The following is a 10,084-nucleotide window of genomic DNA, read 5'->3' as shown; positions in this document are numbered from 1 at the left end:
CACTCCTCCCATGGCTCCACTCTGAGATAAGGCTCTGCCTCGCTGCTCTTTGAACATTTTGTGTAGAAACTCTTCCCACCCCTTAAAGACGATCCCCCACCCGCCTCCAAGCAGCGGGCCACCTGCGCTGAGTGGCACCACAGCTGCCCAGCAGTCAGGAAGCCAGGTCTCACGGAGCTGGGCTGAGGACCTTACCGGGACACATTACTGCGCAGTGGTGGTCTGTACTTTCCTCTGGTGTTGAAACAAAGCATACAGCTTTCAAACTTCCTGTTCTTCAGTTTTCTCTCTTCTGTGACGCAGTTTCTATAATCGCAGTTTTCAAAGGGCTTAACCTTGTGGTTTGGAGCTTAATTTTCACGCCCCCCGCCCCGCCCTGCTCCTCCACTTTCAGAAGCCTGACGTTGGTCACGCAAAGCGCCAGACAGCGGTTATGCAAAACGCCCTCTAGAGGCTCTCTGTGGCATTCTAGTTAAATCCAGGGGAGGTTCTCAACTGCTCCTTGACGCCAAAAGTGGGCAGCCAACCTGCATCGCCAGCGGTGAAATGGGTCAGGGAAATGGGTGAAGGGATATTTTAACATTTCTGTTTCCTTTAGGAGAAAAATCTTGGCTTAGAGTGGCTATTCCAATCTCTCTAGTGCATTTTTAAGTGAAATTGGGATGGCTACTCCTGCAATTTTTGAGAATTAAGAATACCTAATTTTCACAGTCTAGGGCCTGTTTGTTTTGAATCTCTCCATGTTTGTCAAAACAGAAAGGCTCTCTCTCTCTCCTTTCTCTTTCTCTTTTTCTTTTCCCTAAAGGCTTTCTTGATTGGATTTTTTATTTTATAAAACATCTCACTTGATTTGTGATATGGAAGAAACTCAGGATGAACTTACACACACACACACACACACACACACACATGCACACTCACACTCCTAAGACCGTTTACTATAAAACCATCTATCACCAGTAGATACTTTTTTGTTGAGGTCTTATAAGGTGATGAATGAAACCTACTCTTCCATTTTTGTTTTTCTCTCTCTCACTTTATAGTGAGATTTTTGCAAGGTTTTTAGCAGGAGGACTGGGTCCAGAGTTCTACACATCTGGCCCTTTCTAAAGAAGAGGTACATTGTGTGGGATCATTGTTTCTGAAAGATAGCTTGCAGAACTGTGCTTCAGAGCCAGAGCCCAGGAACCGAGTCACGTGAAGTGGTTTGCAAGCACAGGGAGGAGAGAAATGACCCAGTGTCTTCTAGTCATAAAATGGCTAGCACTTCAGCTTGAGGGAGAAGTTCATATTAGTTTGACCAACACCATAGGCTTCCAGGTCAACTGAAAAATCTTGATGTTGCCAAGTAGAAACAGTAGTACCCTTTACTCATTTTTCAAGTAGAATGAAGTAAAATCAATTTTTTAAATAAAATATTTATCAGTTCTAGGCTAGTATTTGAATTATAACATCTCCTCCAGGCTTTAAAATGTCCTCTTTGCTTATTATTGATTAGCCAGACAATTTTTTTTACTTAGTGCAGTGACTACATTGTGTTTATTGGGATTGATTTACTCACCCTTGAGGATTAATTTAATTCATTTATGATAATATTTTTTTCATGGGATTTTTTTTTTCTCCTGAAAGGGTTACATCCAAATTTATAAGAGAGTCACAACAATTTGGATATAACTGAATAATTTATACTTGTGTATGCCAAGGTCTATCAGAATTACTCAGGGAATGTCTTGAAAATACGGATTCCCAGGTCCAACCCCAGACCTAGTGAAGCAAAATGTCTTGGTGTGCAGACCGAGAATTCCTCACCTAGAAGTGCTTCCTAGAGTTTCAGGTACAGCGACCTCGCCTCTGTTGGTGCATGGGTTTTGGAAAATTCTCTGGATAATTTAGTCCTAGGTAATTTTAAACTTCAATATTATTGTCATTAAATGTAGAATTTTCTTTTGCTAACACCATGTACCTTTATTTCTTTTTATCTTCCTGCCAACTAGAATTGCCCAGTATTTGTAGTGAACAGCAGAGGAAAGGAACACACACGGAGAAGGAGGTTCAGAGTAGAGCAGTATCACCACTGACTATGGTCATCATAACCAGAGGAGCCGGCTAGAACAGGCAGAACAGGCAGCGGGTGAGTTTCTTTGCTTCTTCCTGGTCTGGCCTGGAACACGCAGGTCTTGAGAAATTGACCTGTAAAATTAAATGACAAGTAGAGACACAGTTGTACTGTTTCAAAACTATCAGGCTTAAAACAACTAACTGCAACAGTGACAGAAATAAAACAAAGCAGCTGGGGATTTATCTCTTGGGGATTCATGTCTGCCTTTTAACTGTAAGGTCCTGATTCAATCCCTGGTACCCAAAGGGTTGTGGGGGTGGGGAGAGAAAAGAAAAAAAAAAAGTTAAGGTGCTATTTTTCTCTCTTTAATGTCACTGGAAAGACTTTACTGAAAAAAGGCCACCTGTCAATTTTAATTAAAAATCAGGGCTTTGATTTGGTTAAAGGTTTTGTGAAAATAAATTTGTCTATTAGAAAAAGTTTGCCTGTGATATGAGAAGTAAATCACATTTTAAGGCAAGTGTTTTGGGGGCACAGGGCAAGTCACAGTGGTATAAAAGGCATATGGTAAAAAAAAGAAAGCTTTTTCTCATCCTTTCTAGGATTTTTTTTTCTTGGAGGAACTCATTGAGGTGATTTTTGTTTTGGTTATTCTTTAAAAAACATTTTACAATCATATCATATGCTAGCTCACAGATATACCAGTTTTTTCCAACCTTTTGTTATTATAAAAACACTAATGAAAATCCTATGTTTGTATCTACATACTTGGACCTGTGTTTCTGAACCCATGGGGCAGTGTATCTGAGAGACAAATCTCTGGAATGAGGATATGGGTTCAATGGGGTTTCTCATTTTTGTTTTTGTTGTTGGTACTGTCCTTGGTTTAATTCCTCGGTTAGTACTTTGATCTTCCTGTAATAGCTGCTCTTTAGATTTTGAGTCTCTAATGACTCAGAGACACTCTCATTTTCATAATATCAGGATGGACAACTGATAAAATCAATCACAACCCTTTAGCCCCGTTGATACAATCAGCAACACAATAGCATCAAGCACAGTTTAGAAATTGACCATCTGTGTTGGTTATTAACCTATCACCTTCAACCATGTGAATCAAATAAAAATCAAGGACCCGAAATATGTTTATAGTGAATAAACTCTGCAATATAGCAACTTTACCCTTCAGGATGGGGTCTCAGAAGGAGGTGGGAGGAGAGGAATCGATAGGTAGGAGGATAGGAGAAGGTTTCAAGTGAAGTCAGAGGATGCAGGATGATCATGCAAACTCCAGGAAACTGTTGAAGACAAAAGGGAAAGACAGAGTGCAAGAAAAAAGACAAGAGTAGAACAATTTAACAGTAATAGGGCAGCTGTGAATTGTACTCACCTTCCTTTCATACTAATGACAATCGAGAAAAAGAAAAAGAAAGAAGAAATCCGAATTAGTGCAGGAATGGGAACAAAAAGGGAGAAGAAGAACAATGTGGAGGAGCAAGAGATTGAGAGGGGGGAAAAGAAGAAAGAAAAAAGGATGAATTTGAAGAGTGGGGAAAAATAAAATTTTTAAAATAAAAATTAAAAATTAAAAAATAAGAGGAAAAGAAAGTAAAATTTTTGAAGGACCTTCAGGATATGTCTCTGCTGTTACAATAGACAATATGGGCAGCAATATGCAGAAAAACTAAGTCAATTACTCTCAGCAAGCCAAAGGCAGACCCCTGAGATTCAGGCTGAATTCTGGCTGCAAGGCCCAAGTTGAGCTCCCTGACCTCCTGCAGGGTTTAACTCTGCAAGGTTCTATGGCAGGTTCCAGCTGCTCTTCCCCTGAAGATAGTCCAGGTTCTGATGGAAGGTGGTGATCCCTCCAACTTACCGACTAGGGAGGTTTGGTGCGCCTTTATTATTCACTTCCGTTCTGTCTTCTGGAGCTCAGTACAATGGCCTTTATTTTATGACCACCTTTGCCTCTGCAGTGTGGATCCAGGTACCAGCACACCAGGAGGCCCTAGAGCGGGGGTGGGGGGTACTGCAGGGGCGCCCACGCGGCTGGGCAGTCCTTACCGGTCTGCTCTGATCTGGGTTCACTGGGTTTTGATAGGTGGTTCAGACTGCACCCGAGACATTGTGCCCAGCAGTATATGAAAGCCATTTTACCACATGCCTTTATTGTTCCTATAAGTTTTTCTGTTGATTTTGCTTGTGTATTTTTCAAATTGTATAATACATCATCTACAGATAGTGGTAATTTTACCTTTTAGCTCAATTTTAATCTTTCTTTTGCACTGGCTAGTTGTTCTAGAGCATGCTAACCGACTGTGGTAAGAGTGACTATCCTTGTCTTTTTCCTGACTCTAATGGCAATGCCTCTATTATCTTACTATTAAGCACAAAAATAAAAAACCTTTTCTTTTCTTCACTGAAGTTTTAAAAAAATCAGGAATGAAATACCATATATTATCAATTGTCTTTTTGGAATCTATACAAATTATTTTGTTGAATATAATTTGATATATTTAATCAAGTCTGTTCAGGAAATATGAAACTTCCAGTTGGCCCGAATCTATCAAAAGTGTTATGGTCATAACAGTATTTGTAATAAAACAACAAGAACAAAAACCCCTCTAGAAACTATGAAATGTCTCTATATGGAAATGGTTGAACAAATTATAATATTTTCATATAGTAGAGAGCTATGTAGCTCTTTAAAAAATAAAAGAAGTAGGTTATATATACCAAGCTGGATTTATCTGAGATCTGAGGTCAAATAAAAATGGCAAGGGCAAAACAATGTGTTTTCTCATTTGTGTAAACAAGAAAAAAGATATATACATGTAAACATGTGTGTACTATTTATAAAGGAAAATGCTGGAAGGATACAGAATGCACTCAGGAGCATTTGCTTCTTAATGAGAGGTAGAGGTTTTAAAACCTGAGATAATAATATGCTTGGACTTTTAAAACTATGTACTTACTCTTTTTTCACTGAATAAAAATGATTAAGGTTATTCACAAAAAAAATTCTGTTCATGTTAAAAATCAAGATACTAGTTCACTAACAGGAAAAATGCATACTATTCGAAATAACTACTTATGGGTTAAATTTGCCCCGGAGAGTACTTTTTGTTTGGGTTTTTTTTTTTCTTTTTTTGCACACGATGTGGGTACCTTAGTTCTAGCTCCATGGTGGACCACCAGCTCCTGGAATTTTCTGTGGTCTTCCACATGCCTTTGTTGGGCTGACCTCACTCTTGCATCTGGGAGAGTCACACAATCTTTTATAGTGATTGTTCTTTCTAACTTCCAATTCTAATCTTAATAGCAAACAGAGCTTCTTTGGTCTTCTGCTGATTGACAGGGGCTCTTTTAAGTTAGATGAACAATAGGGAAATGATTTACTGAATCACAGCCAAGAATACAGTGACATATGCTTTTGTTATAAATTATGACTATGAAAACTGTAACTGGAGAAGATACCTGCCACTATAAGTGAGAAGAACAGATCACGTATACATTTTGGCTTTAACTTTGCAAAAATGAAAGGGGGAGGATTGGTAAGGAAGTTTTGGTAGCGTGATTTATTAAAGTATAGATTGCCTTCCAATGTCATCCAATGCTCACATTGCATTTATTAAAACATTTAACAAAGAGGTGGTAAAAGAAATTATTTTTAAAATTCTGACATGAAAAGAGAAAAAAATATTTTCTTGTTTCCCTTTCACGTCAAGATGTGGAGAAGGGAAGTGCCCGGGTTCAAGGTCGAATGTAACTAAAATTCGAGGCAGTATGTAGGGTTCAGAACGACTTCTTATTTGCACTTTCAAGAAAATGAATTGAGCCTCTGCTGTGGCAAGGCCAGGCACAATTGTGGATATGAAATCTGGTCATGGAGGGATTCTGCTTGAAGCTTTCTAATGAGCGGCTGACACCATGTCTCCGGTTTAGATCAGTGCAACTGGTCCTGCTGCTCATTTATCATTTGCAAGTGATTTGTCTCATCATGTCTTGGTGCAAGGCCCAACTGTTCTCATGGTTGATGTAAATTATGTCTTGCATGCAACAATTGTTCAGTAACATAAAGAAAGCTTTAGAGAATTCTCCCTGAACATCCAGACTCCGACTCTGGGAAATATGACTGGTCACCATTGTTGGTGAGGATATTCACCTGATTTCGTTCCTCTACGTATTTATCTCTCAGCTGATATGGTAAACAGTCTCGATCTCCGCTCATTAATCACCAGATGTATCAGGCAAGATCAATCTTGATGAAGTTCTTTCTTCCCATTCTATAAGAGGAAATAATGCCCAGGGATTATTATATTTCTGTCTTTTTCCAGGATATGACTTTACACAGATAAATAAAGGATCAGCATCTGTTTGGCTAGTGATCAACTATAACTGGTGGAGGGAAATCTTCACCTTTGAAGTTTTATGAATTTATAGTTGGGAAATTACTTGCATTGTGGGGAAAAGTAAAAACATGAAGGTTGCACTAGAAAAAGGGAAAGGGATATAATCAACCTCTGACAGAAAGCAGGGAACAGTAATGGAAGGAATCAAGGAATAATTTTCATCAAAGGAAATGACGAATGAGGGAAAAATCTTGGTTAAACAAGCAAAGAGTGCTTGTCTGGGGTTACAGAAGGGATTATAAAATAAATCAGTTAGAGACTTACTTGACATTTTATATATAAAATAATATATGGTGTATGATATATATGTATAAATTATATATATATATATATAATTTATATGTATATGAGAGGGAGTGATTTTAAAATTTTGATCTGAAAAATTCTGTAAATAAAAATTTAAGACATTAGATAAAAGGTATTGGAATCACTCAAATGCTACCTTTGTCTGTTTTCTGTTGCTGTAACACAATACCTGAAACAGGATGATTTATAAAGAACAGAATTTATATCAACTCATGGTTTTGGAACCTAGGAGATCCGAGGGAATGGTATGTACATCTGCATAGCTTGTCTTTCGGTGAGGAAATCATGCTGCTTCAGCTTGCTGTGACAAGTAAGAGGATTAACAGGTTCAGGTGACCTCAATTTATAATGACCCATTCTTATGAGAATAAGCCTATCCTTCAAGAGAATGGGCCCCCTCTTAATTAGTGATAGGCCCTACCTCCCAACACTGCCACAGTGGCAATCCAACTTCAACATGAACCATATTCAAGCCACAGCAAGTGCACCATGAAACATAACCCTGAAATCAAATGACAAATCTCTAGGAAAGGGAAGAATGCATCAGGTTCTCAGAGGTATATTCTGATTTGGGAGTTTTGCATGAGGTTTCAAGTTTGTCAGTGAGCAGGCTGTTTCAGGGTACCTGCGAGGCCTTGTCAGTTTCAGCCCCAGGAGATTCTCTAGTTAGTTCTGGCGACGCTGTGCGTTGGTGTGTGAAGTGGTAACCACTATGCTCTGCAGGGGCTTCACCCAGAAGCCCCACAGTCCTCACTGAGTGGGAAGGGAAGTGCACTGGGCTGTCTGTCTAGTCCCAAGGCTCCTCGGTGTCTTCCCTCCCCTTTCCTTCCAGGGTGTCTGGCTCCCTTCCATGGCTGCTTGAGGCAATGCCTGTGATGTTTCATATAAGTCTTCATGCTTCACAAGTGGCTTCAAGATCTGCATGAGATATTTAATGTCTGAACACAAGCAAGTTTCCACATTCCAAATGAATGTCTGAGCATTTTGCATTTGTGTATTTCACCCTGATACTTTTGACCAATGGCCGATTCTGACCAGTTTTGTACTTGCAGTGGAAGCTTGTTTTGGTCTAAACAGCATCCTTTTCCTGTTGTATTAGTTCCTCATTACTATAAAAAACACTTGACAGGGCTGGGGAATAGCTCAGTGGTGTTGCTGCCTGCCTTGCAAATATAAGGTCCTGAGTTCAATTCCTGGTTAAAAAATTTGTTTTTTAAATGTTAAAAATTAAAAAAATAAAAAATTAAAAATACTCGACATAATCAATTTATAAGGAGGAAAGGTTTATTTTGGCTCATAGTTTCTGAGGTTTCAGTCCTTTGCCCTATTGCTGTTGGGCCAATGGAGAGGCAGATCATCATGCTGGAGAGCATGGGGTGAAGCAAAACTATTCACTTCAGGGTACAAAAGCAAAATGGAGGCCGGGCAGCCTCAGTGATGCAAAGACCTCTCTCTAGGCCCCAATTCTTAAAATATCTACTTCTCCCCAATGGCACAAAGCTGGGAACTGTCTTTAATGCCTAGGCCTATGGGGAATATTTATGATTCAAACTATAGCAGATAAACTTTCTTTTAGGGGAACTGTCCTACTCCACTACATGCATTCATGGTAGAACTGCCACTAGAGGAGCCAGGCCAATATGACTTTTTGGAGAATTTGAATCATGACTGGAATAGTATCAGGTCAGGAAAATAATCTGAGCCCAGTGAGGCATCATTAATTATTGCTTCTTAAAGTAGCATCTGGAGAAGGCTGCCAAGTTTATGTCCCTCCAAAATTCATGTTTTGAAATGCTTACCCACAATGTGATGGGATTAAGAGGTGATTAGGTTATAAAGGTGGAGCCCTCAAGAATGGGATTAGTGCCCTTAAAAAAGGGAGACCCAAAGAGTGCTCATCCTTTCCCTACTATAAGGATACAATAAGAAGTAACCTGGAAGATGGCCCTCACCGGAGCCCGACTGTGGTGTCATCCTGATATCACAATTCCAGCCTCCGGTCCTGTGAGAAATGAATGTCTGTGGTTCATAAGCCACCAGTCTGTGGTTCCTTGTTTTAGGAGCCTGAGTGAGGAAGACTGTGTCCTTTGTGCTGTGGGTTGTGGAGCTGGATTGTTTCAGGTAGGAACCCAGCTCTGCCACTTACTAAGGAGGGCCTCAGGCAGGCTAATTAACCTCATTAGATCTCAGTTCCTCCTTCCTTCTGATACTGGGAATTGAACTCAGGGCCTTCACACCAAGCTACATCCCTAACCCTTTTCATTTTTTATTTTGAGACAGGGCCCCTCTAAATTGCCCAGGCTGGGCTTGAATTTGTGATCTTCCTGCCTCAGCCTCCTAAGAAGCAGGGATTACAAGCATGTACCACTATATCTGAAAATAGTCTTTCTTTAACAGGTATTGTTACATGAGTCAAGGTAGTAGTATGAGCCGAGCTCTTGTCAGGACATTTCTGAGTGTTTTAAGGAGAATAGGATTAAAAAAACAAAAAAATAGAGCCTTATATGCTAGGCAAGTGCTCTACCACTGAGCTACACTCCCAGCCCCAGAAATAGAATTTGATGCCCAAATCAACACAAGGCTACAGAAGCAGGCTGCAGGAATGGGCTGTGGAGCGACTTTCTTTTTTAAAATTCATTGAGTTTATTGGTATACTTTAGGTATACAATATGATGACATTCAGCATTGGGAATTTGTACCTTTACATGATGTATCTTGGTTCTTATTTTTTCCCCCATTCCCCTGCCCTCCCTTCAACCCCTCCACCCAAAGAAGTAGAAACTGCAAATAAACATTTGAAAAAATGTTCAACATCGCTGGTCATTCAAGAGATGCAAATGAAAACACTGAGATTCCACCACACTCCAGAAAGAGTGGCTGCTATCAAGAAATCAATAACAAATGCTAGCAGGGGTGTGGGGAGGAAGGAACCCTTCTTCACTGCTGGTGGGAGTGCAGCCTGGTGCAGTCACTGTGGAAATCAGTATGGAGATACCTCAAAGACCTAGGATTAGAGGTCCCATTTGACCCAGCTATTCCCCTGCTGGGTATCTTCCCCAAATAATTAAATGAATCATACATACCACAGTGATATATGGAGCACACTTTCAAATTGGCCTGCCTGGGGGTTACCTCCTTCACCTCCATCCGGAAGGTAGCAGGTAACTGACTGACAAAGGAGTGACTGACTTTGAGCTCACAATGCAATAGCTGTGACCCAGGACCAGGAAGGCACTTGGCTGCTACTGTCAGCACCTCCTATACTCAGGAATTGAAAACTGGACCTGAATAGTCCCACTACCAAGAA

At 40.1% G+C, this 10,084-nt stretch overlaps 2 long non-coding RNA genes across 4 annotated transcripts in view; one reads left to right on the top strand and one right to left on the bottom strand.

Annotated features, from left to right (window-relative positions):
- The first annotated feature begins 287 nt into the window (after window positions 1-287).
- Window positions 288-10,084, top strand: part of LOC104864961 — a 152,929-nt gene continuing 143,132 nt past the window's right edge. For 2 of the 3 annotated variants that reach the window (XR_781024.2, XR_781025.2), the window contains exons 1-2: window positions 426-550; window positions 1,995-2,131. This is a non-coding gene — a long non-coding RNA (uncharacterized LOC104864961). Of the gene's footprint in view, window positions 551-1,994; window positions 2,132-10,084 lie in introns of all 3 variants that reach the window. The other variant, XR_781023.3, reaches the window with a different exon arrangement.
- Window positions 2,116-9,937, bottom strand: LOC104864960. Its single transcript, XR_781022.2, has 3 exons — window positions 9,861-9,937; window positions 6,225-6,345; window positions 2,116-2,190 (listed from the first exon to the last, which is right to left on the bottom strand). It is a non-coding gene; the product is annotated as an uncharacterized LOC104864960 (long non-coding RNA).

Source organism: Fukomys damarensis, unplaced genomic scaffold, assembly GCF_012274545.1.
Source record: "Fukomys damarensis isolate Sample0158 unplaced genomic scaffold, DMR_v1.0_HiC HiC_scaffold_4, whole genome shotgun sequence".
Classification (NCBI taxonomy): domain Eukaryota; kingdom Metazoa; phylum Chordata; class Mammalia; order Rodentia; family Bathyergidae; genus Fukomys; species Fukomys damarensis.
The sequence above is the reverse complement of the archived record's forward strand: the minus strand, read 5'-3'. Positions and strand labels throughout refer to the sequence as shown.